Source organism: Pipistrellus kuhlii, unplaced genomic scaffold (assembly GCF_014108245.1).
Source record: "Pipistrellus kuhlii isolate mPipKuh1 unplaced genomic scaffold, mPipKuh1.p scaffold_m20_p_3, whole genome shotgun sequence".
In the NCBI taxonomy this organism is placed as follows: domain Eukaryota; kingdom Metazoa; phylum Chordata; class Mammalia; order Chiroptera; family Vespertilionidae; genus Pipistrellus; species Pipistrellus kuhlii.
The window spans coordinates 175,201,876-175,225,564 of record NW_023425529.1 but is presented as its reverse complement, the minus strand read 5'-3'; the positions used below and the strand labels follow the sequence as shown (position 1 = coordinate 175,225,564).

At 44.4% G+C, this 23,689-nt stretch overlaps 1 protein-coding gene across 4 annotated transcripts in view; it reads right to left on the bottom strand.

Annotated features, from left to right (window-relative positions):
- TRMT9B (tRNA methyltransferase 9B (putative)) overlaps positions 1-23,385 on the bottom strand; it is a 37,543-nt gene extending 14,158 nt beyond the window's left edge. Inside the window, exons 1-2 of one of the 4 annotated variants that reach the window (XM_045588915.1) lie at positions 23,279-23,385; positions 687-876 (exon numbers count right to left, since the gene is read on the bottom strand). The gene's annotated coding sequence lies outside the window, so the exon portion shown is untranslated. Of the gene's footprint in view, positions 1-686; positions 877-22,830; positions 22,968-23,097 lie in introns of those variants that run through there. The other 3 variants (XM_036457703.2, XM_045588916.1, XM_045588914.1) reach the window with 3 other exon arrangements.
- Between the last annotated feature and the right edge of the window lie 304 nt (positions 23,386-23,689).

The following is a 23,689-nucleotide window of genomic DNA, read 5'->3' as shown; positions in this document are numbered from 1 at the left end:
AGGCTGGCCCTGGGTGGCTAGGGGGCTGAGAGGACTGGGGGACTCCAGAGACAGGCGCACAGAGTGGCTGGACCCACCTAGGGGCAAATCTGGCCATGCTGCATGCTTGCTTCCCCAGTGGGGCTGAGGGGACTGGGCGCCACCATCTAGTGGCTATGGGTGCCACCATCTTTGATAGTCAATTAGCATATTCCCTCCTTATTGGCTGTGGGTGCTGCCATCTTTGTGAGTGTGTGATGATCAATTAGCATATTCCCCTCTTTATTAGATAGGATCATTAAATAATAGTTGTTTTGTTTTTGTTTTTTAGCTTTTAATAGGTGTTTCTTCAAATGTAACATCTACATAATTACTTTCAAGTACAAATTATAGTACATGGCAAACTTTTTGTATAATAATAAAGTATTATTTAGCAATGTTTTTAAAGTCCTAGACAAGCATTTTGCACTAAAAAAAAACACACAAAAAAAAACACGTAAGTACTGTATTTTCTTGTAATTTTAACTTTTTCTGTACAACTATTTTCAAATTCTTTTTTTATACCTAGTGTAAAAATAAATTCCAACTTTATATCATGGTCATAAACTTAAAGTTATAGGAATTGGGATTAATTAGGGTTACTGAACATGGACATGGCCAAAAACCTCAGTTTACTTAAATTGTAGGAATAGCTGAAAGCAACTAACCTGAGTCATCTTGTGATTACAGGAAAACTACCTCTTCTCTTCTCTTTGTGAATCACGGCAGTTCCCACCCTCACAGAGTGACTGCTGTTGCTCACGACCTTCTCGATGTGCAGTGTACGTGAAAAGTGGTAGAGTGACATCAAGTAGAGATTCCTTCACAGGATGAGCCGCTCTGCAGGGGACCCAGGTCCTATTAGGAAAAAAACAAACAAAGAGTAAGTATTATCTGACATAATAAAAACATGGAGCCCGCTGCAGCCCAGGTTCACCTCCGGACGTATCCATACGTTATCCAGAGAAGAAGGGATGAGAGCGAACTGTTAAGATCTGTGGAATACGCCAGAACTCCAAGAGCAGTTTCTGAACTTAATTCCTAAGCTTTCTGTAAGATGTGCTGTACTTTTCCCTAAAATTAAATTGAATGGTTTCATCTTGTCCCTGGAAAAATGACAAGCACACAGAGTCAACTTGGAATTCGGTGGCTTAATTAAATGTACTACCTATTTGAGACAATATTACTAAATTGTGCTAAATTGTCCCAGTGACTGCTCAGTATGTGTTCCTGTTATCAGCTACTTCCATGTCACTCTGACAAGTTCTCCTGTTCTTCTTGCTCACATTTACTTTTCGCATTTTTCGTAACAGAGTGGGGTCTGCATTGAAACGCATCAAAAAGCTCTTAGTTACTAAAAATTTTTTAAAAATTGGACCTGCAATGGTCAAAAAGCACTTTGCAAGGCGGAGGTCTCAGGGGTACAAAATGGGATGTGAAGAGCTGCCTGGTGTGGTAGGAAAAGGCCATTCTGTGACACCTCGGGACAGATTCCTCATCTGTCAATGAGGCAAATAAACCTTAATGTGCTCAACCATTTTTGTAGACTGCATATCCTTTGTGTGTGCACCTCACCGCCACAAACTGTACCTCTTACTAGGTACAGTGATTCTCAAGATGGTGGGGTGCGTGTGGCTTTCCCCAGCTTCCTCCTGTCCCCCATTCCACCCCAATCTGGGCCCCTGTTTAAGAATCAGTGATCTGAGTATGCTCTGAAAAGCCCTCTGTCTTTGGAATATTTAAATCCCAATCATCTCTCAATTATATGCAGGCATATAATCAGCACCCCTGAGAACTGCAAAGCGTGGCTTTGTAGGAAGAATATTTAAGAAGGATCCTGCCCAGCTGATGTTGCTCAGTGGTTGAGCGTCCATCTATGAACCAAGTGATCATGGTTAACATTCCCAGTCAGAGCACATGCCTGGGTTGTAGGCTCGATCCCAGTAGGGGAGGTGCAGGAGGCAACCCATCAATGATTCTCTCTCATCATTATTGATGCTTCTATCTCTCTCCCTTTCCTTTCCTCTCTGAAATGAATAAAAACATATTACAAAAAAGAAGAAGAGTCTTGAAAGAGCTGTTAGTCAAAGGAACTCATCTTTCCTCATGCACTTTCAGAGCTTCTCTAATCATAGAGAAAGCATGTTCGTTTATTGAACCTTGTGCCTCTCCCTGCAACTAAAGGCTCTCATTTGCAATCACTCTTCCCTGGTCTGACCTCAGCGCTCCACTGTCACCAGCCAGCACTGTCTGGGCGCCTTCCCGTCAGCCTTCAGTGCCTCAATGAATGAGCTGCCCTGACAGGCTTCTATCCAAGTTGAAGCTCAGGAGATAGCAGAGTAAGTCAGGTAAAGGTAGAACCTACTGGGTAAAAGATGGGTGGTCCCCACTCTCAAGAAGCTACAACTAATGCAATAGCAATGCAGAAGAAGAATGGCAAAAATGGCAGGAGTAGGTAGCAAGTATATGAGTTTTTGATAGAAAAGGAGAGCTAGCATGCAATATTAGCCTTAATAATTGTCTCTGAGTATTATTCCCTCTAAATGAGGGTACTGCTCTAATGAATATTCCCTATGTTACACAGAACTCCTTAATGATGCAACGGAGAGATTATAGGAGAAATGGTAAGGAAGGAACACCTGGCATTTCTGATTGAAATCTTATGCGTAGAACACACTCAGGACTTCAACACAGTAAAACATGTGGCACTGGGACAATATGACCCTTTCTAGATTTCCAATAGAACTAACAGGTTACTCTAAAGTAAACATATATTGAAAGAAAGTGGAAAGAAATGAGTAGAGTTTACCCTAAGAGGAAGGGGGTCAAATATTCCCCTCACCCCCCTCCCAAGCCAAATATTTTGTGTTTCTTGAAAAGTTCAAGCACTATATGCCCTAAATTGAATTCACTTGGGAGTATCATCTTTAAAATCTAAATGAAGGAAATGAAGGTGACACCATCTTGCATGGCAGAGCAGGTGGTGATGGGAGGCAAATACAAAACATAAAAAACCAGAACTCTCAGCACAATGTTGATGGTGAGAGTTATCAAAGGTGGCTCCTCCACGGGAGAGCCTATTCATTGGAACGCGATTACAAGTCATTGTGACTTTGTGGATGAGAGAAGGCTAGAAAAGAATGAGGAAATGAAACAGATGAGATTCAAGATAAATGAAAATGTAACACTGAGCATCCCTCAGCGGTATCACTGTGGGGTACAATGTCCATTGTTATGGAGTGATGCTTTTCTAAGAATGGAATGAAGGGAGAAAGGCAAGGATCGATTATCTATTAGTGTATGTCATAAAGTGTTTCTAATACAATTGAGCCCAAAAAGCTGCCCATGGGATTATTGATAAAAATGCCTGATTGTACATTTGAGGTACAGAGTCATGTGCACACAAAGTGCAGTAAAATCTGGACGGTCAGGCATCTTGTCCTATAGATGCCACCTGTGTCTTTCTCCTCTGATGTGTCTCCCATCGCTTCCCCATTTCCTCACCCAGAATTCAGGCCCTAACCTAGTAGTCCAGGACTTCTCTGTCTTATGGATTTCACAGACCCCCAAATTTTCAAAGGGATATTTGGAGAACAAGAGGGACCAGCTGATTCTTTACCAAAGGCTAGACCATCTCTCTCTCTCTCTCTCTCTCTCTCTCTCTCTCTCTCTCTCTCTCTCTCACGCACACGCACACACACTCACTTAAAACCTATAATTTACTGTCCCCATTAGAACACAGATGAATGGACAATTTACCCCGACAAAAGTTGGAAGGCCATAATTTCAAACTTTAAAGAAGTCCTTTAAAGGGGAGTAAAATTTAGCTTTATGAAAACCGGCGAAACCTTCTTTAATTTTCTCATTCCACTACAGATTGATGAAAACATGGTCACAAACCAACACTGGATTGAAGAGCTGAGTTTGGGAGTAAATTTCATGTTTTGTATATTTGAGCACAATTTTAAAAAACAACCAATTTCAGGCTCTCCTGAAGTCCTGTCGGTTATTCTAGCAAATTTCAGAACGTAAGAGTAATTGGCCCTGCTGTCTTTGGGCCCATGGCCATTATGGTCCTTCCACACTGCTTTGTGTTGTGGGGGTGAGGGCTCTGCAAACATTTCCTACTTGCCAGCAGGGCCCATCAGAGGGAGCCTGGAAGGCCAGAAAGGGGGGGGTGGGGAAATGGAAAGAAGGGGCCAGCCCCTTTCTGGTTGCTTCCTGTTCCTGCCAGTTACCCGGCAACACCCCTTCGCCCAGGCAGCAGCATTAGTTTCCAGTAGCAGTTGGTTCCCTAGGCTTCCCACGTTGCCAGAACCAGCCCTTCTGCACATCTGCATGAGATACCTGCCTGGCCAAGCAGCACCCCAGCCCAGAGATCTGTGTCCCCACTCCCCGGACCCCTCGGAGGTGAGGTGCGCTCCCTAAGTCCGCACTAGCCGGCCACCGTCCCCTTCTCTTAAGTCCGGGTCTACACTCGGAGACTCCCATCCAAACAAATAGGTTCTGATACCTGTTCCCTTTGTTTCCAAACACGGGGTGACAAAACTGACTCTGTTGTCTGACTCTCCTTTGTTCCCTCTGCATTTTCAGTCCTGTAATACCTGTTGAGCCAACTCCTTATACCAGGCAAATTCATTAGTCAACAGAGCCAAATAGCAACAGGACAACAACTGAAATTTCTTTTGAGAGCCAAATTTTTTAAACTTAATCTATATAGGTAGGCACATTGTTATTAACTTAATTAGGGCACTCCTAAGCTGGCCTTTGCTAAAAACTCAAGGGGCCAAAGAGCCGCATGTGGCTCGTGAGCCGCAGTTTGCCGACCACTGTTTATACGTTTCTTGTCAACTTAGCTAGGGTGGTTTCCATTTTCCCTGACTGTGTGCTGACCAGTTTTGCCATGTTCTTGCACTACGGTGCGCAAAACAATGAAAACAAGAAAGAATTCCACTTCAACATCCTGCTAGACTTGGTTATTATCTGTCTCCCCCCAGATAGTTTGTAAACACCATGAAATGGAGTGTTCTGGGTTCACTGATGTAGGCACCCACCTCTTTGAACATCGCCTGGCCCACAGCAGGTGCCCAATCATCATTAGATGAACAGACAGGAAACATTGAAACATAAAAACACACACACACACACACACACAATGTGTTTATGAAAATATGCTTGGGATATGTAAAAGTTATAATCATGTGCAAATATATCCAGAAGGGAAATCAGTAGCTGAACTTGGCAAAACTCTCTTTCTGAAATTCTTAGCAATATCCATTTTCTGCTTTTCTTGCGCTATTTCCTTGTTTAGTCATCTTTGTCAGTGGAGGCTTCTTCATATTTTTCTTGTGCATGTTGGCATGTTATCCATGAGAGCTGTACAATATTCAGTGTGACATGATTTACAAAAAGAAGTACATATTTGACCTTTGTCCACTGTTCCGGGCACATCGCTCCTAAAACCCTTGGGATTCGCTCTGTAAGAGCCATCGGGCCATCATCCCGTGTGATGTTTTGTTTCTACCCCCAGGTCCTGAAACAGCTCCGGAGCAGAAAGGTGAAGTGAGTGTCTTTTGCTATTAATAAACAACAAGTCCCTTTTTACTTCATGTGAGTTTATGTTAATGAGGTGACCTTTACACAGCCCCTGAGGAGGGGGCTGTTGCCAGGGGAACCCCACACAGCCGATGAGCGTGTCCGAAGTGCAGCAGGGATACTGAGAGCACACACAGGAGAGGTTTTCCTTCACAGTCCATCCATAGAACATACCTGCCCAGCCAGTGTGGCTCCGTGATTGAGCGTCGACCTGTAAACCAGGAGGTCCCGGTTTGATTCCCGGTCAGGGACTATGCCCGGGTTGGTGGGCTCCATCCCCAGTGGGGGGGTGCGCAGAGGGGTGGCCAATCCATGATTCTCTCTCCTCATTGAAGTCTCTATTTTTCCCTCTCCCTTCCTCTCTCAAATCAATTAAAAAATATTTAAAAATAAAAAATAAAAATAAAAAAGCAAAACACACAACTTAAAAATGGAACTACCAATAAAATGTCTTAGAGCTCACAAAGAAAACTTCAAAGGTAGAACTCAGAACATTTTGTTCTGATCCAAAAACACTGTCCAGGGAGAGAAACACCCGGCCCTTGACTGTCACTGGCAGTGACCTTAGACAGGTCACTGAGCTTCTCTAGGTATCTGTTGCTTTTTCTCAGATATAAAGAAATTACCCTTTCTCCTTAAGGCTCTGATTTTCATATAAAATGTGCTTTAACATCCCCAAAAGCACACCATAGCTTTAATGCACTCATAGCCTATATCAGATAGGAATTTCTTCTCTCAGTCCCCAACCCAGTCCTCCGCACAGACTGAGCTTGGAAAATTGCTAAGTGACTGACAGCACCCAGTCTAATACAAAGCTCTGGTGCCAATTCCTACTTCCGGTTCCAAAAGAAATCATAATTTTCTGTAGCTAATACTTTAAAAAATATATTTTGGCTGATTTCAGAAAGGAAGTGAGAGGGAGGGAGAGATAGAAACATCATTGATGAGAAGGAATCATTGATTGGCTGCCTCCAGCAAGCCCTCACCTGGGGATTGAGCCTGCTACCTGGGCTTGTGCCCTGACCAGGAACTGAACCATGACCTCCTGGTTCATGGGTTGGCATTCAACCACTGAGCCACACCGGCCAGGCTGTAGCTAATACTTCCTAAACTTGGCTGGATATTTTTAAGACCCTAATCGGAGGCATAGTATTCATATTGGCAGCTGCACTAAATGTCTAACACATTGGAGCTCATGGCAAAGGTCAGAAAAGAACAGGTCAGGGCAGCCGACTCTTCTCTTTCACTGACATCTTAAGGCATAAGATCCCAACTGTGGAGTGCGGGCTGACTGAGAGGTACCTTGCATGGGACGGGATGGGTCATGGAGCCGTGAGGTGAGCTGGAAGAAGGTGCACTCGAGGTGAGTGCCTGCCATAAGCACTCTCTTTGCTGTTGTGTGAGGTGAAGCATCGAGTGCAACAGAAAAGTTGATCAAATGCCACTTTAGAAATAAAGAGAACAGAGGGGAAACAGGCTTACACAAAAAACAGATCCCAGGACCAGAAGTTCAAGGTCAGTAAAAGAACAGGCTGCTGTGTTTCACAACAACAGATGGCTACAAAACTTAATGGAGGAAAATTGTTTTTGTTGTTGTAGTTGGTTGTCACTAGTATTTCCATACAACTTTGTTCACAGAAGCAAAGTACAGTGTGTGTGTGTGTGTGTGTGTGTGTGTGTGTATTTATTTATACATCAATAACACACAAAGGTACATGCCTATGTGAGCACAGAAGAACAGCTCGGTCAGTGAGCGCAGGAGGGAGGGTGTCATCAGCAGAGCCAGGGCTCTGGTTTCACGTAAGCAGCTGAGTAGGTGCGTCTCCATGAGGACTCCTAAGTGCTGCAGACCTGTTGCTTCTCTCAGGTCAGGCCAGGCCAGTGGGTTAGTAAGTGGCGTGTTGTAAATCCACCACAGCTCAGCAATTGTAGTTCCTGGAATAGGCCTACCGGGAGAGGTGAGGGTGCAAGTCCAGGGTCAACTTCTGTGCTGCCTGTCCTACCATCCTGAATACCCTCCCCTGCCCCCCTTCCTCTACCTCAACTCCCCCCCTCCCTCCCCCAAGCAGAGGAGGCAGCTGAACTTTGAGTCAAGGTGAGTATCAGCTCGCACCTTGAAAAAGTCCCTAAGATTGCTCTTAACCTGATAGCTTCCATAAAAACTCAGAACTCAGATTAATGAGCCGGGAGAGATGTGGGTCATCAATGAGAAGGGATGCTAGCTCTTTATGACAAAATAAGTCAGAAATTGCTAAAGGACCAATATTTGCATATGAAAGGAAAATCCTCCTGTGACAGCCATTCCAAAGAGCAAGCCCATGGCTTTTTAGGTTAAAACGACAGAAACTGGGAAAGTCTGCCTACCCTGTTCCCCTTCCTAACCTCATCCGCGTCCAACAGGCTGCATGCCAGTGAAGTCACGCATTTTTGCAGACCCCCCATTACTCTTAGTATGGGTGTCTTTTGTGATTTGGGTAGTATCCCATTTAAAATAGAAATTCATCGTTATCATTGTCTCTTTTAAGAGAGAGAGATGTGAGAGAAACAGCCATCAGCTGTCTCCTGTACGGGCCCCAATGGGATTGAACCTGGAACCTAGGTATGGGATTGGATAGAGAATCAAACCCTCAACGTTTGGGATGATGCTCCAACTAAATCACCCACCCAGAGCGCAAATTCAAAATCTGTTAATAGCTTAGAGCCAGTTACTACTTTCATATTCACAATCGCTATAAAGACAACGTTCTGGAAAAAATGTATTTAATGCTCTTCTGGCATTCTAAGTGGATTGACGATTGCCATTCTACCATGGAAGTGACAGCTTCCATACTTACTCAATGAGAAAAATTGAAAACTCAGAAGGCTTTCTTTCCCTTCCCTGGAACTGACCGGTGTTAAAAAGCCACTTTACTGAGGAAGGATTCACTTAGATACAGCGCATTAACGGAGACAAGTTAAAGATAATCTAAATGGAGATGGCCTGAGTTGGCCAAATGCCAACAGGAAGAAGTCACCTTAATGGTAAATCTATCACAAGGAACACCTGTGGCGTAAGCACTTCCCTGGGGCCGGATGAGGTTCAGACTTCCTGTGGAACTGGCAGGGAGGAGCAGGGGGCAAGAATAGGACTGGATGTGCTAAGGTCCTGAGGCCAAGTCCCAGCTCTGCCACTCTCTAGTCCCATAATGGAACACACCTGTGCCCCAAACCTTGGCTGATAGCTCATCCCGATACATTAGCATTTAGTTTATGGGTCTGAGATTCCAGGGCACTATTTGTATCTTTAGATGATTATTTCAGAGAGAAAACAAACACAGGAAAGGACTTCCCCAGAACCCTAGAGGTAAGCAGTATTTAGTACAAAACCCACAGAGCATTTCTGCTTCCCCAGACAATATTCTGTGTACTGTTTCGCCCTGACCAGTGCGGAAGCTGCCTGTTGGCTTCACTAGCAGAGAGGTGTGGACAAGGGACCTGGAAGGCTGGTGACCCTTGACCTCTGGCAAAGGTCAAAGCTACCCACCCACAGTTTAGCTATGCGCCCACTGTTTAGTCAGACAATGGTAGCTGAAGCAACTTCACTACCAGACAGCCATGTAAATCCTTACTGATAAGATAGTCTGCCTGTGACTGGAAATTGCCTGCCTGTGGGCTACAGGTGTATCCCAAATTGAATAAAAGGATGTCAAGACCTGAGTCCTTCCTCTTGAGCTGGGCTCCCGCCTGGTCCCCCCATATTTCCAAATTATTGTTTCTTGTCTCGTCTTCCATTTTGGTGTGACCCTTCTTCCAGAGCGTGAACCCTGAACCGCGTGGGACGTGGGACATTCACAATATACCAGAAGGTTTCAGGGCACCTACCTAGGCTGGGAGGCAACCTGTATATGTTTTTCTCTGTTTCTCTCTCTCCTTCTCTCGCCCTCTCCCTTCCTCTCTCTCTCAATACAAACATATCCGAAGGCAAAGATTTCTTTTGAAGTTTATTTTCACACTACCTAAAATTTTATTTCCTATACTTCCCATGCCTCTGGAGCATTAAACATTGGGATTGGTCCTGATGAGATTGCTACCTGATCATAAAACGCCTTTGGATTCTAACCTCAGAATGTAACCATTGAAAGGGACCCTGTGCAATGGACGCAGGGAAATGAAAGTAGTGGAAGCCCTTCTTCGCTCCTCTGATGTGGGGGCAGGAGGCGGTAGCCCTCTGCTGTGCACCTGCCCCCTGCGCCAGCTCCTGAACAAAGCGGCGCAGCCATCTCCATGGGGCTGAGTCTCCTGGTCACAGTCCTAGAAGCCAGACCGCTCTCTGAGCTCCCGCCGCATTCGGGAGTGGAGGGTGAGGGATCGGCAGTCTTGTGTGCCATCCATCTCTTGTATTAGTCAGAGGAGACCCGTGCTAAATGCATAGGCACTGAACTCAATATTTAGGCCAATTTTAATAAAAGCCCATGCCACATAATTTGACATGAGAAATAGCTGAGGTGGATCCTTTTTTTCAGTACCAAGGTATTATTTATTTTAATCACTTCTATAAAAATCTTTCTACTAGGTACCACATACCTTTTAGGTCTTTCTAGGCAGCCTATAATGAGTGCACTTTTTCTTGATGACACAGGGGCAAATCACGACCAAGAATTACAGAGCAACGCTGCTCCCCGTGGCCTGACAGTGTCAGCCTGACAGTGGCGGCAGCTCTGGGCGCCCTGCCGGCTGTCAGCAACCACTTCTCACTGTCTCCTTAGGCTCTTCTGCTGTCCCATTTGCTGCTTTTGATTAGCCTTGGGCTTAAAACAGAAAACCAGACAAGGAAATCTTTTGTTGTTAATCTTCACCCAAGGGTATTTCCCCACTGATTTGTATGGAGAGGGGAAGGGAGAGGAAAAGACAGAGAAACATCCCTGTGAGAGAAATACATCAAGTGGTTGCCTCCTGCACAGGGCACATTCCCTTGGTCTGCAGGCCAATACTCAATCTACTGAGCCAAACTGGCTAGGGTAACAAAATCTTTTGAAACCCTACCTAAAATATGAAGAAATGGACTTTTGGGTCATCAGGAGGGTCAGCTTTGGATAAATAGGGTGATTTCTCTACCGACCACTCTTGGGCCTTCTTGGTTCTGAGTCGTGATCTGGTGGCTGGCAAAGGCTTGCTGCACCTGTGACCCCCTGCTAAGTCCTTGGACACTGGCTCTGTCCTCCTCTGCCTTTTTGTTTTGCTTTGCTAATCCTCACACGAGGATATTTTTCCATTGACTTTCAGAGAGTGGGAGAGAGGGGAAGAGATAGGGAGCTATTGTAGAAAATGTGAGAGAAAAATAGTGTTTGCCTTCACACATGAACCCCAACCAGGGCTGGGGGTCAAGCCTGCAACCGAGATATGTGCCCTTGACCAGAATTGAATCCGGGACCCTTCAGTCTTTAGGCCGATGCTCTAACCTAGGGGTGTCGAACTCAATCAGAGAAGGGGCCAAAATCTAAAATCCAGCCTAAATCGAGGGCCGAATGGTTTACTGAACAGTCATAAACTGTCATTGTGATGGAAACGCAGTGGAGTGCAGTGATGACAGCGCGGTGCGGGCCACATTGCAAGGCCTGGCGGGACGGATTTGGCCCGAGGGCCTTGTGTTTAACACATATGCTCTAACCACTGAACAAACCCAGCTAGGGCTGCCTCTGCTTTTTAACCAGAACTCTCAAAACCACCTCCTTGCTGTGTGTTCACTTCAGTGTTACTTCTGTTTCATTTATCCTGAGCTCTTAATAGCTTGGATCTTGTAGTTCCTTCCACTGTCTGTACCAACCCACACCTGCTTAATACTTATGAAAACCAATTCCAGGGGAGGGTTTGAATGTTTATATCACACACAGAGCTTTCAATTCTAAGTGCCACAATTATGAAAGCTGCACAGAAGTAGGAAATACATCAGTTGAAAGAATGTTCTAATTTGCAGACAGCTTGCATGTATTTTATCAGACTATACTTGACATTTTAAGCTTTCTTATGTCAGTAAATTATACTTCTCCTAGCAGCAGGAGTTATTAAGTCTGTGCCCAGAATAAACCAGACAGTTTTGGAAAGTTTAATTTTTTTTTCAGTTTTCATACTCTATGACTGTGTTTGTTTTTCCAAAAATAAGCCTATAATGATACATAGTTTCTTATTTCAAATTTAAGAATATATTATCAATGCCATTTTTTAACTTTTACAAGGTTTCATCATAATCTGGTGGAAAGTTTCAAAAATTCAAAAATAAAAAAGACAAAAGATTTAATCTGAATCTTTTGCAAGATGGAAATATTTCTTGGTGATGGCTTGTTAGGATTAAAATGGTTAGAAATACAACACTAGGGTGCACCTCCATGAGTGGAATCTTACGCTCCTCAAAATTCATACATTGAAGCTCTAATCTCTAGTGTAACTGTATTTGGAAATAAACCCTATACACATATAATCAAGGTTAAATGAGGTTGTCAGGCTGGGGCCCTGATCCAATAGGATTAGTATACTTTTAAGAAGAGACCCCAGAGAGCTCTCTCCATGTGCACCCGGAGGGAAGCTCATGTGAGGGACACAGGAGAAAGCTAGCGAGAGGGCTCTTACCAGAAACCAGATAGACTGGTATCGTGACCTGGGTCTTTGAGCTTCCAGAAATGTAAGAAAATAAATTTCCAGTATTTCTGTAAAAGTAGGCAGCTAGTTAGATGAAAGACTGGGCTGGGGGGAAAAGAAGAGGAAGCCTATTTTGCTTACAATGGCTAGAGGGGAACAAAAAGGGAACATTAGCTCATACCAGGGCCCCAAACTAAAAGTAATTCTAAGAAGAGCACAAGGTCAGTAGAGTACATATCAAGTTTTTTTTGTTTTTTTTTTTTTTTTTACAGGGCAGCCACAAAAATGAGGAAGGTGAGACTTGAAACCCTTCCAGATGGCCCGGACATCTGGGGCAGTCTACAAACTTAAAGAATAAAGATATATAGATATATGATCTTTTAAGGCCCCCATTATGTGGGGCACTCAGACCAGCTGAGGTGCTTGCTCGTATTATATTTGAGTGTATTTTCTTCTGCAATAAAACTTCACTTGCTTTGCCCGCTATTTGTTGTCCCTAGTTTGAATTCATTCCTATAAGCAAGACAAGAACTAGGGTGAGGTGGGCTTGAGGTCCTCGGTAACATTTCAGCCATCCTGCCTGAGTCTTTGGTTATGGCAGCCCATGCTGACTAAGACACCATCTACCTTATAATATGCGCAGTGATTTTACCAAGAAAGTCAAAGGTATGCCATCAACTGTAAGATGTACCCCAATTCCAATGTTGAAATGGGAAATGTTAAAAAAATAAACACAATGTTTAAAATAAATAGCAATTAAATAGCAAAAATAATCCGTATGACAATAATGATGAGCTTTTAAAAGTAACTTTTACTTGAATAAGGCCAAATAATCTGCTCCAATCATCTTTGTTTGATGGCCTCCTAAATTGTTAGAACATGAGAGGTTGCATAGCTTTGTGCATGAGAAAATAGTCAAACATGGGCAAATGGATATAAAACCAAAGCTTAACCTTTTATTGTTTTCACTAGAGGCCGGTGCACTAAATTCGTGCACAAGGGGTGTGAGGCGGAGAGGGGTCCCTCAGCCTGACCTGCACCCTCGGGGAATGTCTGACTGCTGGTTTGTGGAAGGCGACCAGCAGGGCACTCGCCAGCACCCACCCTCCCCTAATCCCCATCTCCACTGTCACCGCTGGTTTCCTCCTTCTCAGGGGTTCAGACGTTCATAGTGACTGGTTGTTCCACCGTTCCTGTGTTCAGTCGATTTGCATATTATGGTTTTATTATATAGGATTGAACTTACCTCCATTTCTCCAGAAAGCCTGAGCTATTGACAGATATATTAACATGTAATGCCTTATCTCTGCTCCTACCTCACTAAGAACATGTGAACTTCTTCAATTTCCCCCCTATAAGCTAACACATCCTTTTTGTTTCAGAATTATGGGTCCTTTCAAAGGCTAGCATCTCTCCTGATCTCTTTCCCGGGTCAGTAGCTTGTCCACTCTCTTCTCACCCTCAGTCTCTCTCCCCATGGCCTTTGCTCCTTAGTCAGCAGAGACAAAGTTCCCCTCCTTAAATAAAAGCAGAAAACCACACACAAATGCAAGCCGTTCCCAGGCCCTGCTTCTGCCCTCATGCTTTAAACACTTTCCTTTCTTCTTTTTCAAGAGGGTTCCATAAGCCTTGCTGTCTTCCTCCTCCTCCGCTCTCCTTTGTATGGAGTGCCATACAACCCCACTCAACATCACAAGTCCCTCGGGTTTTCCTGCCACATGCTTCTCTCGCTAGGTTCCATAGCAACGGCTCCGGGTGGATTGAATTCCACAGGATGGCCATTTTGCTGGTGGAGAATCTACTCTTTCTGAAGCCAATAGTCATCCAGCAAACAAGAAACCTCCGACAGCGAAGGTGCCTCTCAAATGAAGGATTAATGATGTGAGGAATAGGAAAGGTGGCACATAGCACATCATGCTGACATGGTGGGGCCGAGGAGAATAGCAGCTGCGTGTGGAATGACACTTAAGCTCCGTGTCCTATTGGTGAAAACCAATGCCATTGGCTTCATTTATAAATACCTGAGAGCCAACCAGTAAGGGAAAGGAAACTATATTATTAGTTTCTTTTATTTAAAAAATATATTTTATTGATTTTTTACAGAGAGGAAGGGAGAGGAACAGAGAGCTAGAAACATCAACCAGCTGCCTGCTGCACACCCCCCCCACAGGGAATGTGCCTGCAACCAACATACATGCCCTTGACCGGAATCGAACCCGGGACCCTCCAGTCCGCAGGCTGGCTGATGCTCTATCCACTGAGCCAAATTGGCTTTGGCTATTATTAGTTTTTTAAGGACTAAGGACTAGAATCCATATATGCTAATTCTATAAACCCAGAGGCCACCACCGCATCACAGCACAGTTTAAAGAACCGGAGCTAGGAAAACAGGAGTCAGTCAGCCACTGCTTTCTCTAAAGTAGCTGTTGCACAAAGTTTTCAAAAACCCGTAGAAACACATGAGTGATTGTTATTGACCTGTAATACAATTTTCCATGTCAAAATATAATGTAATTTTCCTCTCCATTTTTAAATTATTCAGTCAGTCTTCAATTTTCTGTTTGAATGGATGAGTCATAACACACAGCACACTGGAAATAATTCAAAACGCCAAACAAAGTGGTTAGAAGTTTATAACCTGACAATTGAATCAGGGCACATGTTGCATCCAGCACAAAGAGCCAGAGTGTTAAGTTGACCTGCTTTTAGCTACACAAGTGGTAGGATTTCTAGTAGCTTTTGCTATTTATTTATTTTTATTTTAAAAAATATTTTTATTGATTTCAGAGAGGAAGGGAAAGGGAGTGATGGAAACATCAGTGATGAGAGAGAATCATTGATAGGCTGCCTCCTGCATGCCCCCCTACTGAGGATCGAGCCCATAACCCTGGCAGGTGCACTTGGCCGAAACCAGGACTCTTTAGTCTGCAGGCTGATGCTCTATCCATTGAGCCAAACCAGCTAGGGCAGCTTCTGCTTTAAAAAAAAAAAAATTAAAAAAAAAATATTTTATTGATTTTTTACAGAGAGGAAGGGAGAGAGACAGAGAGCCAGAAACGTCGATGAGAGAGAAACATCGACCAGCCGCATCCTGCACTCCCCCTATTGGGGATGTGTCCGTAGTCAACGTACATGCCCTTGACCGGAATCGAACCCGGGACCTTTCAGTCCGCAGACCAGCGCTCTACCACTGAGCCAAACCTGTTTCGGCCAGCTTCTGCTTTTTAAAGATTCACTATCATTCTAATGTGGTATCCTATAGATAAACCCAACAGTTTTAAGCCAGAATATATCATCAAAATGAGAATAAAAAGCTTCTGCAGGCACATACTGTCAATTCATCTCCAAAGGCCCAAATTTTAACAAGTAGAATAGATAAATTATACAACAAAAGATTATAAATTACTTTGGCTAGGAAAATATCTTTAAAAATAGCTGGCTTTGCGGACTGAAGGGTCCTGGGTTTGATTCTGGTCAAGAGCACTACCGGGGTTGTGGGCTTGATCCCCAGTATCACTGCCCTAAAAATCCCCTGTGCTCTACTTACTCATCTGGCCTCCCCCTCAAAAACCCTGGCAACTACTGATCTTTTTACTGCCTTTTAAAGAATGTCATAGAGTTGAAATCATACAGTACTTAACCTTTTCCGATTGATTTCTTTCATTCATTAATGTTCATGAAGGTTCCTCCTCATCTCTTTGTGGCTTGGCAGATGTTGTCATTGATGAATCAATGTATGGAAATACTGTGGCTCATCTATCCACTCACCTACCGAAGAACATCTTGGCTAGTTCCAATTTCTGGTAATTATGAATAAAGCTGCTAAAACACCCCTGTGCAGGTTTTCATATGGACCTGCCTGCTGATCCCTCAGTCCTCGCCCATACAGGTGCAGTCTGATGAGAGCTGACTTACAGACACTATTCATCCTGGAAAGCAGAAGATATTCACGTTGGGGCCATTTCCCCCCTCAAAGCTCCTTGTTACCTATTTGGCTCTCAGATAAATTCTGCAGATGTATTTTCTGAAGCTTGGTTACTTCTAATGACTAAAAGGTTATCAAGTTCCTTCAAGGGTACCGTTAGAGATTAATGCGTTTTCTTTATTGACTACATAGAGGGCTGACATCTGCCATAGAGACTTAAAGAGAGGGCCCGGCTGGCATGGCTCAGTAATTGAGCGAAGACCTATGAACCAGGTCACGGTTCAATCCCCAGTCAGAGCACATGCTTGGGTTGTGGGTTCGATCCCCAGTAGGGAGCCTGCAGGAGACAGCCAATCAATGATTCTCTCTCATCACTGATGTTTTTATCTCTCTCTCTTCATTCCTCTCTGAAATCAATAAAATATATATTTAAAAAAGAAAAAAATACACATTCCTTATTTGTTTCAGGTATGTCAATATTACCTGCCAGCACTGGAAATCCCTAGTGGAAATAAAAGTGCTTGATGCTTCTATATTCATAAAGGGATTGTCTAAATAGAGCTCAGACACATTAATATTCTTGACGTTGACATTCTGATCTCTATTTCCACAACCAGATCAAGACTGTTTTGCTTTGTATCAGAAGGTCCACATTCCACTGTAGTCTGTCTCCTTTCCTCTCAGCTGCCAAATCAACAGGTGGATGCTGATTCTGTTGCCTGTTTCCAGGAAGTTCATGGTCCCCTGTGCGACCAGGATGTCCTTGGTCATTCTGTTTTGTTTTTAAAAAAATATATTTTATTGATTTTTTTTTTTTTTTTTTTACAGAGCAGAAAAGAGAGAGATAGTCAGAAACATCGATAAGAGAGAATCATCAATCAGTTGCCTCTTGCACATCCCCTACTGGGGATGTGACCGCAACCAAAGTACATGCCCCTGACAGGGGTCGAACCCGGGACCCTTCAGTCCGCAGGCCGATGCTCTATCCACTGAGACAAACCGATTTTGGCTCATTCTGTTGTTAAACTCATGCTGTTGACCTCCCAGTTCTAGGGTTGCATGATTCACTTGACCCTGATTCTGGCCTTTCACTTAGAAACATCTGTCTAAGGCATCAGGATACTGGTGAGAGAGAAACTAGCTTCTTGTGTGGGGATGAAATTTGAGAACCTGGGTGTTTTGTTCAGCAGGCAGTTTGTTTATTTAAAAAAATAAAAAAATAAGTATATTTATTGATTTGAGAGAAGAAGGGAGAAGGAGAGGGAGATAAAACATTAAAAAAAAATGACAGAGAATCATCAATTGGCTTCCTCTTGCATGCCCCCAATTGTGGGATCGAGCCCACAACCCGGACATGTGCCTTGACTGGGAATTGAACAGTGACCTCCTGGTTCATAGGTCAACGTTCAAACACTGAGCCACACTGACTGGGCAGGCAGTTTGTTGATAGCATCTGCAACAGCTGCTTTTTCTGATGAATACTGCAGAGCCAGAAAAGACTCCTGTCTGACAGGGTGCTGCGCTGAGGAAGTATGACCAGAAAGACCTTGGAGAGCAGGAGCGGGGGAACTTTTGTCTGCCATGGGCCACTGGACATCTATTACATCATTCGCAGGCCATACAAAAGTATCACCTTTAAAATTAGCCTGCTAATTGGGTCAAACATTTAATTAACTCACCCCTAATGCCTTGGCAGGCCAGACCAAATGATTTCTCAGGCCTTATACGGCCCGCAGGATGGATATACCCAACCCCAGCTGTAGAGGAAACAGGATGCTTTTCCCTCTCCACTTTTATTTATTTTTTTAATTTTAAAAATATATATTTTATTGATTTTTTACAGAGAGGAAAGTAGAGGAATAGAGAGTTAGAAACATCAATGACAGAGAAACATCGATCAGCTGCCTCTTGCACATCCCCTCACTGGAGATGTGCTCCCAACCAAGGTACATACCCTTGACCAGAATCGAACCTGGGACCTTTCAGTCCAAGGGCGGATACTCTCTCCACTGAGCCAAACTGGTTTCAGCTCCCTCTCCACTTTTAATTTTTTTCGTTTAAAAATCAGATTTGAGCCGAAATCGGTTTGGCTCAATGGATAGAGCGTTGGTCTGCGGACCGAAGGGACCCGGGTTCGATTCCGGTCAAGGGCATGTACCTTGGTTGTGGGCATATCCCCAGTAGGGGGTGTGCAAGAGGCAGCTGATCGATGACTCTCTCTCATCAATGTTTCTAACTCTATCTCTCTCCCTTCCTCTCTGTACAAAATCAATAAAATATATTTTTTTAAAAATCAGATTTGAAAGCAAGGGCTCACAGAGATATCTGCACGCCCAGGTTCATACCAACACTATTCACAATAGCCAAATGGAGCAATTTAAGCATCCATCTACAAATGAATGATTGAATAAACAAAGCATGGTATGTACATACAATGAAATAGTATTCAGCTGTAAAAAGAAAGGAAACTCTGACACCTGCTACAACATGGATGAACCTTGGGGACATTATACTCAGTGAAATACGCCAGACACAAAAGGAAAAACACTGTTTGAGTCCACTGATGTCAGAGAGCTAGACTAGTCAAATCCATAGAGACCTGAAGTAGAATGCTGGTGTTTCAATGAACTCCACTGTTTACCTCCCCAGGGCAGAACACACCACTTTCTCTTTGAAAAAGCCACTGTTCTCCACCCTGAGATAAGCGTCTCAAATCACCAAAACCCTTTACTGCTCTCTCCCCCAGACCACCGGCCTCTCAAGGGCAGAGCCATACACTTCGCACCAAGTCCAGTACAAAAGAGCTTCCATTTCCTGCGTCAGCGAATAAACAAACCATTCAGTGATGTTCGAGTTCTGGTCTTCCTGGTTGTCCTCAAATTGGGCTTTCAAAAAAAATGTGTGCTCTCTCTACTGACTTTAATTCAGCACATTGGCCATTGCAGATAGCGGATGTTTTTCTATTACATATCCACTCAGCAAATCAAAGGGTCATTTTGATTTTTGATCCATAAAAAGGAGTTGTGTCCTACCACTTAATCTTTAATTTAGCCCCAGAAAGCTAAAGACAAGAATTCATGACTCTTATAATCCAAAGGGAGGAAAATCCAGCTTTTTCTCTTGAATGTTGGCTGACATGAATGAAAGAGGAAAATTGGGGGTGGGGAGGAGATGCTGAAATTAGAGTTCATTAATAAGCTACTATAACAGAAATATTAACACCTCTTCTTTTCCCTTACAATGAATCAAATGAAAATATAATGTTAGATTTAAACAGTACCATCCTGAGAATACACTATGAATGGGGTTTAAGGACAATAGCCTGGTAGGGACCTGAGACCCCTACACTTCACATGTCCTTGCCTGGATGTTCGCAGATGGCAACCCACCGAGGGTGGGAGCAGCAGGACCTGTGTCACAGCTTCTCCGAGTGGGGCTCAGCAGTTCTCAGCTCCAGACTCCAGAAGTGAGTCCATCTCTAAGCTCTTGAATAGACAGAGTCAAACGGTATAAATGTACTTATTTTGTATATTTTCATTTATCCTATATAGAATATATATATATATATATATATATATATATATATATATATATATATATAGTTTTTGTTGTTGTTGTTAATCCCCACCCAAGGAACTTGCTATTTAGTTCCTTCAGTCTGTCCTTAAATAAATCCCCAGAGTCTTATTTTTTCTTCATTGATTTTTAGAGAGAAACTTCGTTGTGAGAGAGATACATTGATTGGTTGCCTCCCGCACATGTCTCTACCAGGGGTGGCTGGGGCTTAAGCCTGCAACGAAGGGATATGTCCTTGACTGGAATCGAACCTGTGATCCTTCAGTCCACAGGCTGATGCTCTAACCATTGAGTAAACACAGCTAATGCTATATATGGTTTTAAAGTCAGACAGTAATGCAAAGAGCTGGCAATGAATTATGGTCTAGGTTCTGGTCAGCTAAAAAGTTGATTATAAATATCCTTTTTATAATTCAATAAAGTAGTCTGAAAAAAAAATTCAAGGTAAGAAGTTTATACAAAAGAATTAAGAATTCTACTGAGACTGTAATTCTTAACCTAAAAAAAGGTTATGTGTATCACAGCCCAGGCCTACTGTTCTCGCATCATTGACACACATTTCCTTCTTCAAAGACACTGTCCTGCCCACAGTCCTTGCTGGAGGGAAGTACCCAAAGTGAATGAGGTCACCTCCTTTTGGAGTCCTCTTGGCCAGAGGTCTATGCTATGTACTCTTATGACATCAAGAGAAGAGAATTGTGCCTGGCAGGTGTGGCTTGGGGAGATGAGCATCGACTTATGAACCAGGAGGTCATGATTCGATTCCTGGTCAGGGCACATGCCCAGGTTGTGAACTCGATCCCTAGTGTGGGCATGCAGGAGGCAGCCGGTCAATAATTCTCTCTCATCATTGATGCCTCTCTCTCTCTCTCTCTCTCTCTCTCTCTCTCTCTCCCTCCCTCCCTCCCTCTCTCTCTCTCTCTCCTTCTCCCTTTCTCTCTGAAATCAATAAAAAGATACTTTTTAAAAAAGAAGAGAATTGCAAAAACTGAAGGACATTCAACTGGTCACTTAGTCCTATAATTTCAATCTTACCAGGGACTGAACTATGCTAGAATTAGGCTTGCTATTTATAATAGTTCCTTCAGTCTGTCCTTAAATAAATCCCCAGAGTCTTAATACTTTCATGCCACTCTCATCAGAACATTTCCTAATTTATCTACTTGTAAAGACAAAAGATTGCACAGACAAGTTCTGACAGCCGCATCTCAACAATGCATTATACCAAGGGCTAAATGACAATGAGAGCCTCACTCAATTCCTACCTAAAACACAATCCAGGACATCAACGTGCAGCAAACACAGGATTTAGTAGCCTTCCCCCCGCCCCTCCAACATTAAGCTCCTGTCCATTGCCAAGCCTGCCCTGCCCTTCATGCCTTCTTCCAGGCAGTGACAGAGTCCTGTCATAATGCGTTTCAGATTTTGAAAACTAGCTTTCCAGAGGTGCATACGAATTCTTCACAAGTGAAATGCACATAAGTATTCACATATTCACTTGTCAGAAATGCTCTGAGAGCCAGGCTGGCATGGCTCAGTGGTTGAGCGTCAACCTATGAACTGGGAGGACCCGGTTCGATTCCGAGTCAGGGCACATGCTGCGGTTGCTGGCTCGATTCCCTGTGTGGGGCGTGCAGGAGGCAGCCGATCAATGATTCTCTCTCATCATTGATGTTTCTATCTCCTTCTCCTTCCTCTCTGAAACCAATAAAACTATATTCAAAAAAAGATATATCCTGCCAAAACAGGTTTGACTCAGTGGATAGAGCGGCAGCCTGCGGACTGAAAGGTCCTGGGTTCGATTCCGGTCAAGGGCACGTACCTTGATTGAAGGCACATCCTAGCAGGGGGTGTGCAGGAGGCAGCTGAATTGATGTTTCTCTTTCATTGATGTTTCTAACTCTCTATCTCTCTGCCTTCCTTTCTGTAAGAAATCAATAAAAAATATATTTTTTAAAAAAAGAAATATCCTGAGATTTAAAACATTCTTTATGGTCCTTAACCACCATAAGTTTTGGCTTCAGAGGTACACATGGACAGAGACTGCAGGTTGATGGGGCAGCCCTCTGCCCCTCCATTGCAAGGCAGAGTTAAGCATGCCGATGGCATTTTCAACCTCACATCCCTCCAATAAATAAAACTGATTATAACCTCTGAACTGCTTTGGTGCTTTCGCTATATTAAGAGCACACACAAAAGGACCAATTATTTCCAAAGAACGTCGTTTCAGTAATTGAATCTTTGTAGAAAGAGGATTTCTTTTTCATCTACAAAAGAGTTTATAAAGAGTGCCCTTCTCGGTTCTGACCAAATGCATTCATGATGCAGTGCCTCCCTGGCGCGGTTTCCTTAGCGGGGAGGCGCCTTCCACACCGCCACGGTTTCCTTTGGAAGGCGTGAGCTTTGCCCTCTGAGCCAGGAGGCCACAGTTGGATTCCCCGTCAGGGCACGTCCCCAGGGCTGAGGGCTTCCTCTCCAGTAGCAGGCATGCAGGAGGCAGCTGATGGATGATTCTCTCTCATCATTGATGTTCCCGTCTCTCTCTCCCTCTGCCTTCCTCTCTGAAATCGATAAAAGTATATTAAAAAAGAAGGCGGCGGTGGGCAAGTCTCTCCCTTTCGGGGGACTCTAAAGCCACCCTCGCCGATCTGAGTCCGGTGCACCGCATCTTCAGCCAGCTGTCAAGGACAGGAAAATCTACAATCCCCCCCCCCCCCCCTCAAATTCAGAACAAATTAACCATTGATTAGCCGGTGACGCCATTCAAGGACTCGATAGGATTGTAAGTCACGCTAATAATAGTACTTTTATGGGCTGAAACAAGGGGTTAAATGCCAGTCGCTGCCTGTAACATTGCCAATAACCTTAACCACAACACGATATACATATATTCTGGCTCTCTGCCCACTCGAGCTGTTCATGCACATTTACATGCCAACGAACATATGAAGCTGTGCGCGCAGATGTTTCTATTTGTAACCTCACCCCCTTTCTCCATGAAGCACTGCACGCTTATCACATTTATCACCAAGAGAGAAGCCAATACCCCCAAACATACATATTAGCCAACATTATGCAAATCCTCCCATCCCATTTGGATGTACCTTCTTAAGCCATTCTCTTGGATTGTGTCAGTCAGTTCTTTCCGATCAACAACAACAATATTCTAAACAACTTTCTGACTTCCAGTCACCTCAGTTCTCCGCCTGCTGCTCGTTAAAAATCCGTTCCCAAACGACAGCTTCTACAGGAAACGGCGCGCGCGCACTCTCTCTCTCTCTCTCTCTCTCTCTCTCTCTCTCTCTCTCTCTCTCTCTCTCTCTCTCTCTCTCTCTCTCTCTCTCTCCAGGAAAGCAGACATTCATTCTCACCTTCAAAGACACCAAGCACGTCCCCTGCAGCTCGGAGCTCTGGTTTGCCCGGGGGAGCGGGAGGGAAGCACCTTCCGCAGTCCCCATCCGCAGGGCAGGCTCGCCTGCCTGCGTGGATCACGTCTAAGTTTGCAATGTACACAGGTCACCCTGGGCCACAGGGAGGACAAAAGAAACTCACCGGGCGGCCAGACGCCGGTCGCAGGCGCTCCGCAAGTGAGCCGATCTGTCGCGCCCCCTCCTCCCGGGGTCCCCCGGAGAGGGCAGGGGGAGGAGGGCAGGGGGAGGAGGGCAGGGGGAGGAGGGCAGGGGGAGGAGGGCAGGGGGAGGAGGGCAGGGGGAGGAGGGCAGGGGGAGGAGGGCAGGGGGAGGAGGCAGGCGCAGAGCCGGGCTGCCCTAGGCTGGACAGCGGGCTGCCCGCCGCTCCCCTCCGCGGACCATGGTGAAGAGCCGCGCTCTGCAAGGTCTGCGAGCTTCCTGCACCGTACGGGGGCGGGAAGCTCCACCGAACCCAAGAGTTGCAATGCTCTCCGGGAGCTGGGGAGGAAAAGCTGCTTTTGCATCGGAGGCGGAGGCTGCACCAGGTGTAACT